This window comes from Halichoeres trimaculatus, unplaced genomic scaffold (genome assembly GCF_033239565.1).
Source record: "Halichoeres trimaculatus isolate MK-OKI-2021-1 unplaced genomic scaffold, fHalTri1.1 fHalTri1_scaffold_17, whole genome shotgun sequence".
NCBI lineage: Eukaryota > Metazoa > Chordata > Actinopteri > Labriformes > Labridae > Halichoeres > Halichoeres trimaculatus.
In genome coordinates, this window is record NW_027437195.1 from 8,838,817 (window position 1) to 8,854,313 (window position 15,497).

Genomic DNA, 15,497 nt, shown 5'->3' on the forward strand with positions numbered 1-15,497 from the left:
CACCATGAAAGCCACAGGTTGACCCCCGTGGCCTCTGGGCTAGAACAAAAGACAAAACTCTGCTGGAATAATATTAATAACTGACAGGATGTTTAAAATAACCTCAGCTGCTACCTATAATCGATTCAGGTCTCGCTATGATTCATCTGAAGGGAGGACGGCAGACAGCCTCCATGGCGTGGGCACATATACTGCAGGCCTGCTCTTCTATAAGTGCACCACAGTCTGGCGTCAAGGGCAGGTTATGTTAGACGGCCAGTGTTAGCCTTCACTGCAGGGAGAGATGCTGATCGGCTCTGTGTTAGGGAGGAAAGCTCCTGGTGAGGAGCTGGAGCGAGCTCAATCTGCTGCCAGCAGTGTCCAGTGAGGACCAGGCTGCAGATGGCTGTCGATACATGAAATCGTCTTTTCCTGGGGACTTTAGATCTTTAATAGCACACATAAATGGAAGAAAGACAGCAGATGTTTTCAAATGTTGAATTGCAAACATAGCTGAGTGCGTTGTGGTGTAACAGCAAATGAAAAAATAAACTACAAACCGCACAGAAAACATTTTGAGACTTTAGAAAATAACACAAAAATGATGATTAACAGGTTTTGTGATTATACCATAATTCTATTCCTAACAATTTATATCATTAGCTCTTAATACTTGTGAATTTTGGATCACAACAGACTCATGCCAATAGTGTAGAATTTCTCATTAGCTTTTATTCTTCTAGGTATTTCCTTTCTTCTCTGTTTACAGTTTCAGTTTCATTCTGAATTAGTAATTTTTGCATTTTTGAAACAGTTTTGCTGAATTTAAGTTTTTATTACTTTCATATTTTGTAATATGGGAAAGCTTAATGCATTAAGAGGCTGAAACAGGGCAGGAATAATGTTGGGTAAAAACCTTTCCTCATCAGAACCATTTTAAAAGGGTTTCCAAATACAAAAAAAGGACAAATTCAACTATTCAGTTAAAAAATGAGTACAGTAATTCATCATATAAAATATTTTAGTCAGCTGTGTTTTTGTTGTGAAAACTCTTTAGTGTTTTTGGTTAAAGTTAATAACCTTTTGCTAATTTCATATTTAAATTCATTCTATGCGTTGATTTTTGTTTTACTTTGTACCACCCCTGGTTTCAAATACATGGGATTAATACTGCTGTCCTTTCATCACACACAATGTTAGATGACTCTTTCTGTATCATTTCCTGTTACAGTCCTCTCTCCGTGCAGGAATCCAAACTGAAGAGTAAGAGTTATTTTGTAGTGGTGTCAAGATTCAGTCTTAATCATTTAAGGATGAGTGGTGATATTCAAAAATTTTAAAAATCATTTAATTATACAAATAATATAGTTTATGCCACCATCATCCCATCCTACAAATATTTCCCACTGTTTTTGTCAGGAAGTAATGTGAACTACTCAGCAACCGTCACTCTAAAACTATGAGGCAATGCACAAGTGTTAAAACCTGATGTTAGTCCAGTGTCAGCCTGAGGCTGCTTCATAAGTACAGGAAAGCACATACACAGTAAGCCAAAAAAAGGCCATTTCAGCTCATATTTTAAGAACATTGCAGTTCAGGAGATATTAAGACCCAGAGTTCGACCAATCAGAGGCACAGCTCAGCTGATTGACAGGCTACAGCTTTAAGTGTGGCTTAAAGCCCTCCCCATTTCCAATATAGCTGCAGTCAATGATCTGCTTCAAAATGCTGTATCAGAAACAGATGGGTGACGACGTCCGTTAATTATGCAGTCTATGGGTATAACTATCAGACAATGCTTCTGAGGCACTCGAAAGCTTTCTCTTCTTTTTTGCCCTTAAATGATTTTAAAAAATCCATAACATAAAAACATTCTCAAGACATTGGAGCCAGTTGGTGATAAAACAGGTGCAGCACTGTGGGAACTTTGACAAAAATATAAACAAAAAACAAGATTAACAGCAAACTGCTCAACAAAATTAGAATTTATATGTATGTAATATCCATTAGTATATTATATTCAATTAGCACACAACAGCTTTGCAAAGTCATTCAATGGATCTCTATGTCTGTGTCAACACGGCAGGAAAATATTTCAATTATCATTGTATACTCAGCAGTGACTATGGGACAGTATTTCTGCTTGGAATGCCCAACGCGTTGATAGTTTCATGTCACTGAACTGCAACATGGGCTCATAGAATTGGCAAATGATGCTTTAAAACAGACTTTCGCAGACAGAACTTAATTTTTTTTGTGAACTCTGTGATATGAGTCTGAATCACAACATTGTCCAACAAGCTAATAAATGGTTGTTTTGGGGGGAAACTGGCTGTTTACGACCTGTTTGTGGGAAATATTATTTTTAAAAGTATATATACTTATACATTTCTGTGAGTCTTTCTCAAACATGGCAAACTATAAGGTTGCTTATAGTTTAATGGTTAATTTAGACGTCAGTGTTGATTTCCTGTTTAATGCATTAAAAACTAAACTTTCTTTAACTTTAATTCATGAATATGGTGATGTATTGTTTACATATTTGGCAGCTTTCCTGAATTCACACAGAAACAATCATTATAAATCACCTTTATTTTGATATTGCAGTGTATGTAACTTTAGCCTCTGATATCAGTTTTCTCAGCAGTTTGTTGAATGATTGTTTATTCTTTGACTGCGCCTAGCTCCACACATGAAATCAAATAAAAGGAATGAGCACATTATTACAAGTTTGTTTTAAATAGCCAAACTATTTTTGTTTATTTTTAGTTAAACTATGATTTCTTGATGTTAGGCCAAGCACTTTCTCATATATGGTGGTATATAACTGAAGTGACCACCACAGCGCCTCACGCTCACAGTCTCCTGCAGCATGATTGCAGAGTCATGCTATGTGACTGCATGGCTAAGACATGCTAGTCGGTGTATGTGTGATCCAGCCACTCAACATTGAGGCTAATATTAGCACACGACTGCCCCTTACCCCCTCCCCCCCACAACCCACTGCTGCCAACTGCATGCAGGGGATCCCCAGGAGGCTTTTTGCTGCTCATTCATTAGCTGCTGAAGAATAAGGGACAGTTTCTCCCACGCAAGACTGGCGTTACGACCGCGCATCCATGTGCTAAGCATGCATAAAAAGAATCTGCAGGTTTATCTTCACATTATAACGCTGGTTATGTCATAAGTTAAGGAAATAAGGAGGAATCATGTGATAAACTGTTAGATGTAGGCTGTCAGATATTACAGAACCTGAGCACAGAGCATCAGTGTATTTATTATGACCTTACAGTCCATATTCAGCATCCCATCAACACCCAATTTCCTCTCCCTCCAGCCTCGACGAGACTGTTGTGATTATGACGGGCTGGGTTCTTCTACATTCATCCCAGAGAGGCAGAGAGGCAGAGAGGGACAGAAAGAGATGGGAGGGGGGGTTCCCGCAATGTTGGTCTCAGCAAGACCCGGGTAGCGTGCTTTCCCTCTATAATTTAATCACATTCAGCTGTCTCCCTGTCCTCGGCTCGCTCTGCAAAGCACATCAGGCACCATGGTGGCACAAACACGCACGCAGTCACACACACACACAGGCTCGGCACACCAACACAAGTCTCTCCTTAACAAGCGAGTCGTTTATTTCCTTTTCCACATTAAGGAATAATCCAACCAACATGGATTCACCTCAGACCCAGCTTCTTTGGATTAAAAAAACACATCTGCAATAAAATAAAACTGCTTAAAATCAATTAAATCCAAGTATTTCTAATAACTGGAAATTCTGACAGGATGGAGTAGCTGCAGTGATCACAAGCTTCTTTCTTATTCCACTTTGAAAGTAGATGACTCAGACCGGACTGCCCCAAAAAACTTCCACATACTGAAGTGAATTTGGGTTAAGAAGACTCTGTAGGTTGATTTCTTGTCATAAAATCATCTTGGCACTGCGATGAGCGCTGTTACAACCCTCTCATAGTATCCCCAGATGTCACAAACATTGTCTCCATCATTTGTTGACATGAGAAACATTCATTTTGACACACTTTGGGCGAGGGAAGAGTAGACACAAGTAGCTCACTTTGTGTCAGAGCTTTGTTTGTCTTGACAGAATTAAACATGTTGCAGCGCATCTGCCTTGTGCTGAGTGTGTGTGTACAGTATATGCCACCCACGGGAGCACGGGCAGGCACAAACAACAACATCTGCATTGTCTTCTTTCTTACTGTGTGTGTATGTGTGTGTGTGGAAGGAAACATCAACCAAGGGGATGAGCATGTATGGAAGTATGTGTGTGTGTGAGAGTTTTCTGTGTGAAGCTGGGAACTCAGGCTGTCTTCCAGCTTCGTATTTCCTCCTTTCCCTCCATCAGCTTCTGTTTCTCTTACTTCTAATTATTTTCTGGCACTCACAGCTCCCATGTCACCTGGATGCCTGAACAGCTTCCTCACTACTCTGCATCTCAAAGTGACAGAAAACAGAAGATGCAGCACATGTGAAAGACTGATTCTTTAAAGATAAAGCACTCCACTTCTTATTGTTTCTAAACAGGCATGTGTAAGCCTGATTGATTTATGAACACAATGAATGAGGTGAAGAATTTACACACGCCTTCATTCATGAGGGGTTTCTGTAGAAAACTAGCCCATGCTGCAACACAGCTGAAGTTTGCGGCGCAGAATGAATCCTCAGCAGGAAGCACCAAAACTTACTGAGTAAACTTTCAAATGCATTCCAGCGTTACACCTCTGCTTCTGCACGCAACTTTGTGAAACATCACCGCATTTTGAAGTGCACACATTTTTCATTTTGGAAATCTTAGACAGCTGAAAGAAACATTAAAAATAAAACCATTCAGAGCAGAACAACTACGACAAGAACAATAGAGCATCACAGCAAGCAGTTACTTTTTATCCCTGCACCAGAAAATCACATTTCAGAACAAACACCTCCAGATAACACAGTTACTAAGATTTGAGACAATTAATTTTTCATCTACCGCCAATTAAAGCTGAACTAGTTCCCATACATGAGCAGTAAATCAGCAACAACGCAAAGCAAAGCTCAAGCAAGAAGTAACCTACCAACTGCAGTCTTCTCTTGAAACTTTTCCTCCTGCTCTCCACAACGCGCTTCCTCTCCTCTCCTCTTTTACTTCTCTTCCTTTACTCTCCCCCCAAAAATACACTCACTGTGCTCACTGCAAAGTTGTGCTCTCCTCCTGCATGCAAATCATTTTTACGACTTGAGAGATGACTGGGAACGAGGGAAGGAGGGAGAGCGAAGGGAGAAAGGATGACAGAGGGGTTGGTGGAGTAGAGATAATGGTTGGAAGGCGGGCGACCAATGGGCCTGGAGCCTAATGGAAAAAGGGAATCAGGACACACCAATGAGGCGCAGCCTGAAGAGAGAGAGCGCGGAGGAGCGGAGAGAGAGAGCGCGGAGGGAACGGCGAGGGAAGGAGGGATGGCGAGAGCACAGTCATAGGGAGACGGTGTAACGCAGACCCAGAGAGACTAGGGAGGAGGGAGAGGGAGAGCTGCACGTAGTGGGTGTGCACGGAAGGAGGAGAGAAGCATCCCAGGCGAGATAGAGAGCCCGCAGATCAGAGGGAAGGAAAAAGAAAGACAAGCACAAAGAAAAGGAGAGAAAGAAAGAGGAAAGGAAGGAAGGAAGGAAGGAGCTGACTTACCCGAGTACTGCTAGTGGCATCCTTCTCACGCCGCCTCGCAGACTCCACACACACACGCACATGCACCCACCCCAGCGATTCAGGCGCACGCCGCGCTGCCGCTGAGACTAACCAAAAGCAAAAACAACAAAGGAGAGGACTGCCAAAGCCGACTGGTATACCCTAAAGCAATCGTGTCTGTGTGTGTATGTATGTTTGTGTGTGTCAGGAGGAGAGGGTGGGAGTGTGTATGAGCATGTGTTTGTGCTGGGAGGAGAGGGAGAGGTGTTTGACGGAAGCTAAAACGCTGTCTCTTCTTTCTATAAGCTGTACCAGCTTCCTTCTCTTTCTCTCCTGTTCTGTCCGTTTCTCCCTCTGTCTGTGTATCTTACTCTCTCTGTACACTGAGCATGTATGTCCTCCAACACTCAATATGTTCCCTCTCCCTCCCTTTGCGCTCTCTCTGCCTGCTAATATGCCCTCCCTTCCTCTTCTCCCTCTTATACATTTATTCAGGGCTGCAGACTGTCTGCTCCCAGAGTCAGTTCTTCCCACGGGCCCCGGGTGGAGAAGGAGGGAGGGGAGGGAGGAGAGGAAGGGGGAGGAGGGGTGGGGATGATAGCGAGCCATGTGGAACATGTGCAGTGCATGTATTTCAAATGGGAATGACACAAATTTGTGCCTCAGAAAAGGAGCAGGATGAGCTCCACTCGTGGCTCAGTGCACGTTATTTGGCCTGGGATCATTCACAGAGCCCAGAGAGAAACAGGATACAAACTTAAAGGAAGTCTCTGGCTGGCTGGCTTGCTGTTAATTAACACTTTTTCCCCCTCGTTCCAGGCTTCGAGGCTGGCTGAGCACCAGAATTAAGAGCGCAGAAGATGAATGGGTATTGAAACAGGGTAGTTGTAGCCATGTGCTCAGTGACGAGCACTGCTCACAAACAGGAGACAATATTTACAATATAATCATAGCAGAGCCATAAAGGGGGTGACATTGATGTGCACCCTTGTGCGAATGAAAATGGGAGAAACAAGGTGATGATTTCCATATTTACCCAGATATGCAAACACAAAGAATGCTAATTTGCTCCCTGAGACATCATCATAATTAGATTATAAATTAGGTTCATTTCTTACCGGACAAGAGGTGCTAATTCATTCTCTTTCCACCAGTGGGGGAGACTCAGCTGTAAGGGCTGCAGCAGCCATCCTATAGGCAGAGGAAGAGAGTATCAGGGAGTTTCATATGCTCATCTGACAGCGACGAGCAATAACATATTCAAATAAATTCATGTTTACACATAAATATTCAGAAGAGCATTCACAGACTGTGGCCTGTGTTGAGCTCTCCCAATCCAGTATACATGTATGAGAGGCACATTGTTTTGATCTTTCTCATCACAGTAAACAAATCTAATGCCATATAGCAGTATTTTACTCAACCAACAATCTCTGAGCTTTCCAACAATGCTGCCAGGCAGTGCAGGAATAAGGCATGATAAGTACTCTGGTGGGTTGAGACACAGACGCCCTCCAGGCGTTCAATATTAGCAATTTCAAATTCTTATTTGGCTATGTTAATGCCAATCAAGCACAATTAATTTAGCCCACATTCTTAAACAAATAAACAAAGGGGGAAAATGAGCTTGAATGAGGAGAGCACCAGTAATTAGAAGAATCCTGACACGCTAGGAATAGCAGTGAAAAATCAATGTTTGAGCAGGTATTGTGTTATCAAACTCACTCGTGTATCAGCATACAACCAGGAGTCTCACAGGTACAGCTGTGCGGCACAGATCTTCAAACCCAGCCGTGCTTTTTTTAAACTGGGGGTTCTCTCAAATAAACAATGTGAATCAGTCAGCGGCTGAAATACCCAAAGAAGACATCACGGTTAACGCTTAATTAGAATTTCATGTGACAGTCTCGTGATTTAAAGGTGCAGCCTCATAATACATTTAAAAAAGTAGATGAGGCAATAAGTCAGCTCATGGTTTAATACGTATGGGATTTCTAGGTGTGGTTCCGTTATGAAAGCTTAGGCTGTTTAGGTATTTTATGGTGAAAAGTTTGTCAACACTTTGGGCTAATTTTGCAGGAACAGACAGGGCATAAGGAGAAAAAATATTTTTTCAATTGCAAAACATTTTTTAAATTCTACTTTAAAGCAAATTAGAAGTATAACCTGGAAGAATGCGAAGGTTGTTAAGTGATTCATAGCGCGTGTTACTGTGACTGTACAGGTTTGTTTGGTGAAAAATTATGGTTTCAAATGCTCTGTTAAAGCTTTTTATTTTAGCTGATGATTTAAACCACCCACTGCGAACATCTCCTTGTCATCATTACTCAGCAGACATCGCTTTAAAGCTTAAACTCTGAACATTACCTGGTCCCAACCAGGTTAGCGTTACTGAGTAAGCCAGTCAAACAAAAAAAAAAACAGCCACCTTTGTCACACAGAAAACCCCGACACTTAGACCTACAGATCCTTTTTTCCCTTTCAAATCTAGTGTAATAGTTCATCTAAAGCCTCAACTTTGATCAAAAAGCTTTATCCATTTTCACCTCATTCACACAAGACATTAACACTAACATCGTTACCCAGTGCGTTGTGTTATTGTCGTTCCCATCCACGGGTAACACTTTAAAGAGATAATCCATAATATTCCCTTCACCTGGAAGTGGTCCTAATGTCAGGGTTACTCATTCATTGCCTATTCATTCTTCTACTGAGGGTTTTTTTGTTTGTTTTAGTTTTTTCTCTCAGTGACTGAATTACTTCAATAGATAATACTTGGTGATAATAATGTGGCAAATAACGAATTTTATATTAAAGACAAGGCGACTCATGGTGACCATAAACACAAATCAGTGAGAGTATATAAATAATTGACAAAACTGATACTTGTGAATCTAGAAATTTAGAATATGTAAATACGACACGACAAAAATCTTGAAATGTAACAAAAAGAAAGTGAAAAATAATATGCTTAGATCAGCTCAGGGGTTAGCTTTGGCAGGTTGTTTGTAAAACAGCGTGGCCGAGGTTGACCAGGCTCTAATACATGTACAAGCTTCAAATATCTTCGAAAAATTCGCATGAAAGTTTGTATTTCTTTTTCTTGACGATATCGAGTTACCACGTGCAGAAGAGGCAACGCTAACGTCACAATTTAAATCATAAATATTTTCGTGGTGAACTTACCAAAAAAAATGAAGAATCTTGACTTCTCAGTGTCAGGACTAACATTATGTCACACGCCTCAAAAACGTTTTCTTTTTGTTTTTTGCTACATCACATGACACACGAAACTTTCCGTGGCAGAACGATCAGAGTTAGCAGATCACACTTCTCCCAACTTCGGCAGGTACCATTACCGTTAGCACGTTGGCGAACCTGCACTAGTACGGCAGCCTGAAGGGGACAAGAAAGGCGACGGTTGAGTTGTGTTGGTGGACAGTTCCCAGTGCTGAAACTCTGCCGTAGACCTGCAGTCAGACAAAGAGGGCTCCTTTCCACCGTGATTCTGAGAGGAGAGAGCTTTGAATGAAGACCAGAGGGGTATAGAAAAATGAAAGCAGGAGAAAGCAAACAAAAGTCTGCAACATACAAAATAACACTGTAGCTTCATGATTTCAACACTTACTGCTTCCTATAGAAGTTTCACAGAAGAAAGAGTCATATACTGACTGTTTTATCTATTAAAATTATTATGATTATGACGGTAATTATTACTTTTTTGATTTTTATTATCATTTACACTACTACTACTTATCCTTCTTCTACTGCTACGACAAAAAGTAATTGGCAACTCAGTTTGCGTTACATAAAAAACAATTAATTGATTTACATAGGAAACATTAAAACATTCAGTAAGAAATAAAAAATGTAAATAAAATAAATTAATATATCACAAACACACACACACACACACACACACACAAACACACGTGCGCAAACAACAGAAGCAGTACCTTTTAGACTAAAAGACGAAAGTCAAATTTATATTTTTTTGTAAACAATGTATATATAGGCCAGGTCACTACTGTATAACTATGTTTCTCTGGGAGTTTACTCCAAAATTTACTTTGTAGTTTGAGTAAACTGAATGTCATTAAGTGTCATGACTTTGACATATCAGGGAACTACTGAAAACAAAATCCCCCAAAACTTTATCCCGGGGTTAAGACTATCTGGAACTTAACCATGATGTGGTTTAGGGCTTCACAGGTGATTTATGATTTTAGACACAGTAGTTCTTAAAAACAAGCCTGTGTAGTTGTGTTGCACTCAGAATTCAGCTCTGAGAATGAATTAAAGATCTCAGTTTTTAATTCAACATGAGGAAGTCCAGAATTTGGATTTAGCCTGAGTTTTTTACTCAAGCACTTTTATGGCAACCTAGACAAGTTTTTATGTGGGCTATGAAAGTGTTATGATTATGCTGCAGGCATGGCCTTCTACTGTAATCTAGATCATTTAATGTAGGGAGGTCACGTGACTCTGTCAAAGTTTCTTCTCTGAGCAGTGCAGTGAAAATAGAAATGTCTGATCTTACCACGAATTTCAGTTTTGGGCAGGGTAGAAGAGGACAAATGTGGCTGAAAACTGCTTTTATGTACGTATCAAACCATGAGCAGGATTGTAAATAACATCAGCAGGAATCCAGTTTTAAACCTTAATGCTATGACCTGGCAAAATATCCCTTTTTTGCAAAGAGGTTTGGTCAGTGACATGTCTGTAATGTGTTTTCTCAAACTGAACATTCCTCAAACTGAAACAAACTAACATATATCAGAACAATCATCATCAACATCATCAAACTCTTTAACTTTATTTAAAGCTCTTGAAGTATTAGCAGATAAACTTTAAATCCTATCTGTTGCACAAGTCTCAAATATGTGGCATTAAGTTTGCAGGCCCAAAATGTTGCACATAAAATAGTTGCAAATAAAAAGTATATATTCACACTGGAGATAAACTCCAAGGACACATGGGAGGTTTTTCACACATTCGTACACTATGCACACCAGGGCAACTTCTACCCTGAGTTATGAGTCAGATTGAAGTGAGTGATTGAATGCAGGGAGAGGAAGAGTGTAAGAAGAAGGGAAACCCAGAGCTGCAGGAAGGATGAAGGGAGCATGGGAGACGGATGTTGTGGGGGTTACTGCGGGGTGGAAGCTGCCGAGTGGAAGCCAGCTTGAGCCAAAGGAGGTGGAGAAAGAGAAGCAGGGTGTTTGGGGACTGAAAACGATAGCGTGGGAGAAGGTGAAGGCTTGTTGTTCAGTGGGACTGAGGGAGAAGAGTGGGAAGGGTGAGGGGAGGAGGAGAGGAGTATGAAGGAGAAGAGAAGGAGTGATACCTTAAGGGACCAGGGAGAGATGTATGAAGGAGGAGAGGTTGCATTGCTGGCGTTTTGGGAGTAAGAGAGGGGAGGAATAACAAGCTGCAGCCTACTTATGTACAGTATGGTGCTGTGTGTGTGTGTGTGTGTGTGTGTGTGTGTGTGTGTGTGTGTGTGTGTGTGTGTGAGTGTGTGTGTGTGTGTGTGTGTGTGTGTGTGTGTGTGTGTGTGTGTGTGTATGTGTGTGTGTGTGTGTGTGTGTGTGTGTGTGTGTGTGTGTGTGTGTGTGTGTGTGTGTGTGTGTGTGTGTGCATGCGAGTGTGCATGTGAGAGAGGGAGTCTTTGGAATGGGATGACAAATGTGCCAGACATGAAAGACCAGCGCACACACAGACCCTTGGGGAGCTGCTTCTCTACCTGCATACACACACACACACACACACACACACACACACACACACACACACACACACACACACACACACACACACACACACACACACACACACACACACACACACAGAGAGAGAGAGAGAGAGCAGTAGCAGCACACGTGTACACACAGCACAGACTTCAGGGGATAAACACGTCAACACGCGCGCACACACACAGAGCTTGGTATTTCTATACTTATGAGGACCACAGGCTGCATTCATGAAGTAGATTCAAACTCTGAAAAGTGATTCATGTAAAATTGTTTAAACCCTTAGCAGCCAGCAGGGGGAGGTTGTACTGAAGTGTGGGAGAAATTCACCTCAAGACAAAGTTTTTTTGAGGTGAATTTTTGTTTTTGTGTAGATGGATTTAACCTCTGGCCTGAAATGTACTTGAACAGCCCAATATATTCATTTTGTTGATTTTGTTCCCATTTAAGGTGATATATTCAGTCATTCAGGGTGCCACTGCCTGTGATTGATATGTTACTACCACACTAGTCTGAGACCCTTATCTTCATAACTCTCTGGGCAGTCGGTTTTCCGGTTTAGGGGGTTTATTTCTCTTTTCAGACCAATTTGTGCCTGACTAAACTAAAACAATAAATGTTTAGCACAGATGTGAATTCCACCAAACTGTGCTTCATTTTTTCCTATTGTCAGTGCTGCATTTGCTTCATACTGCTTCAGTTTGCACCCTAACTGGATAATGCTTCACCCCATGCAACAATTCAAAGAACGCATCCTCAGTAGAAAAAAACAAAACAAAACACGTTTTTCTTTCCTTTAACTATATTTTGAATGAAAAACTCTTGAAAATGAAGCTTTGTTATGTTGAAACAAACAAAATGACAAAATGAGCAAAGTGACAACAAAGAATCACAGTATCTAACTTTTCATCAAAAATCTTAATTGGAAAAACAAACTTTGCACAAAACTTCAAGAGCATGGAGGGCTGATTCTGCAGGCTAGGAACAAGTCAACTGGACTGCGTTAAGTTTGGGGAAGACCCTTTGCCTCTCACCCAAGATGCGTCATCAATCACAAATTGCTGGTGAGGAAAGCAGGTATTTCAATTACTGAGGAAGAGACAACAAGGACTGGGAGGAGTTAGGAATTAATGAGTGGGTTGTAGGAAACCATCAGAGAGTGGCTGACCTACTGAGAGTGGTTAACATCCTGAGTGGGCTGTTAACTCTGACTGTCCCATGGGATGTTACGATTATATGATCCCATGTGTGGATGTGTTGAGAACATGCTTAACACATCTTTCTCTCTAGCCAACACCTGCACATTGTCATCCTCAAAAGAGTGTCCTATGTCCTTTAAGTGAAGGTGGACAGTTAAGTCAGTCCTGACCTTAGGAGGTGGCTCTCCTGTGTTGAGCCATATGACTGGAAGGGAAAAGAACAGAAACATTTTAAACCCCTAAGAAGTTGTGGGTACCCTGAGTGGGCGTTTTTGCAAAAGAAACAACACAAATGCAAGAGCAAAAAAAAAAATAAAGAAATGCAAAAGCGACAACAGCTACAGTGGAAGTTAAGAGGACAGTTATGCTAACGGACACAGAAAGTTGTGAAAGTGAGTAAACCACTATTTTCTTTTTTATCTTCAGCTTTGATAAATATAGCTAAATGGCAGGTTATTGATTCATAAAGCCAAATATAAAATGATATATTTTTTGGGTGTATAAAAAAATATAAGTTCTATGAAGGATATTAAAAGGTGAGATCCCTACAAAGCTTTATTTATCACAGATGAAGTTTAAAAAGAAAATTATTCGCTCACTTTCACAACTTTTCCCTGTTGGGAAAACTTACCTCTTTAAACTTCTGTTTTAGCTGTACTTCTGTTGTGTTGTAGCTTTTGCATTTAGGCTTTTGCTCTTGCATTCGTGTTGTGGCTTTTGCCACCCACCAGCCACCGTACCTTTTTGAGGAACAAAAAGAAACAAGAACATTGTGATCCCTTATGTTGCAGGCGTGTCTGAAAAACTGAAGGGAATCTTTGGCAAATACCACAGTCTTGTTCACTTTGAGCTTGAAAAAATACTCTGGTCCATCTCCAGGACAAAACACCAAGACATAAACAGAGCAATGTGGTGTTTGCTGTACTCTCTAATGGGTTTCTACAACCCAGACACCAATTCCCACTCCTCCCAGTTGTTGTTGTCTCTTCCCCAGTAACACACAAACCTGCTTCCCTCACCAGCATTTTGGGAGTGATTAAGCTTTTTGGATAAGAGGTGAAACATCTTCCCAAATTCTACACAGTCCAGTTGCCTTGCTTTGAGTCTTTAGAATAACCATGACTGAGAAGCAACATGGACACAGAGGGTAGACACACACACACACACACACACACACACACACACACACACACACACACACACACACACACACACACACACACACACACACACACACACACACACACATACACACACACGCGCACACACACACGCACATAAATGACTCACAGGACATGAGAGGAGGACAAGAGGAGACACAGATTCTATACATGAAGTCAAGCGGCACAGTGAAGTATGGGGATCATTAAACACTACAGACTGGAAAGGAAGTGACCTGGAGTGGGAGGGGAGAAACTTAACGTAACCTGAAAAAAACTCGTGACTTTGGATTTAATTTAGGATGAGGGAGCTTCTGGTTTACCTTTATCACACAATGTTGTGTCTTACAAACTCAATTCTTATCTTTCCACAGCAGATTTTTCTCTTCCAAACAAAAGAAGGGCATCTTCAAACACCAAAATCACATCTCTGGTATTTCTGTGGTTCTTTAAATGGATTAAAAAGGAGCAATACAGAGAAAAAAAAACACTTCTGGTTTAAGAATAATTAATCAATTGTATGTACGGGGTGAAAAACAGTGTTACACAACAACGATTAATAAAGCTTTCATCCAAATGTTAAACTATAGTCAGACAGTTTGTGTGAGAAGTTAAGCTGAACATCATCACTTTGTCAAGCTGCCCCAGCTCGGATGAGTTAAACTAGACTCACACCTGGGTGCTCCACATAGACACTCACATACTCATTACTTTATGATGGCACACACACACACACACACACACACAGGCACACACACACACACGTGCTTATGTAAATTCAGGAGCACCCACACGAGAACAAAGCCATGGCATGGGCATAAACAAGGGGGCATACATAAACATTACGTGTACATGCATTATGCAGACACATGCACACACTCAAACGCACACATACACACCATTTACCTCACTCGTGGAGGTAAGAGCACGCATCATTTCACCCCCTCACTCTCTTTCTCTCCCTCTCTTTAGTCCCCAAATCCATGGCATATGACCTTCTGTGGGACAGATAAAGAATGTGCTTATCAGTCATGCAAATGAGGCTGAATTCATTTTCCACAACAGATGGCCCCATAGATAATGATGATGGAGGAGAGAAAATTAAATGTCTCTTGCTCGGTGACCATGGCAACCGCGCCTCTGCGGCGTAATATCAATAATAAGTGCACCGCATAATAAGGTTGTCAGTCCTGTGAATCAAAACCTTCCCTGATGGGACAAACCAGTGGGTGGGAGGGTGAAGTCCTCAGAAAGTTTGGTGGAGTCAGTCCACTCAGGGTTCACTGTTTGATGTCAGAGGAGCTTCTTCATTTCACTTTAAATGCTTCAATAAGAGAGCTTGGTTTGTTTAGGAACACCTTATTGACAAATGAGTATTTGTAAAGGGTTTATGATGTGTGACCTTCAACATTAGCATTAAAGAGAGGTGTGCTGCTTTGCCATGGTTTAAACGTGGATGTTCATACTAAACATGTGCAGGCTTTGAAACCTAAACATAAACTATATTAGAAATCTCTGAATCTGTTTGTCAAATGATCAAAATGATCTGTTTTTTAAAAAAGCCAGAGATATTTTTTGATATATGAGCTCAAAGGAGAATGAAATCTGGCGATGAAGAGCCCCAGTCAGTGTGTGGCCCCAGTCATCATCATGTCCTCAATATAATTTGTTGCTGTCCTCATCTTTCATGATTGGCTGTTCCAAATGAAGAAAGGTGTAT

The 15,497-nt window shown here is 41.1% G+C and overlaps 1 protein-coding gene across 8 annotated transcripts in view; it reads right to left on the reverse strand.

The window, feature by feature from the left end:
• myt1lb (myelin transcription factor 1-like, b) overlaps positions 1-6,144 on the reverse strand; it is a 154,129-nt gene extending 147,985 nt beyond the window's left edge. For 3 of the 8 annotated variants that reach the window (XM_074691595.1, XM_074691594.1, XM_074691589.1), the window contains exon 1: positions 5,058-5,463. The gene's annotated coding sequence lies outside the window, so the exon portion shown is untranslated. Of the gene's footprint in view, positions 1-5,057; positions 5,464-5,665 lie in introns of those variants that run through there. The other 5 variants (XM_074691592.1, XM_074691591.1, XM_074691596.1 and 2 more) reach the window with 3 other exon arrangements.
• Positions 6,145-15,497: the final 9,353 nt, after the last annotated feature.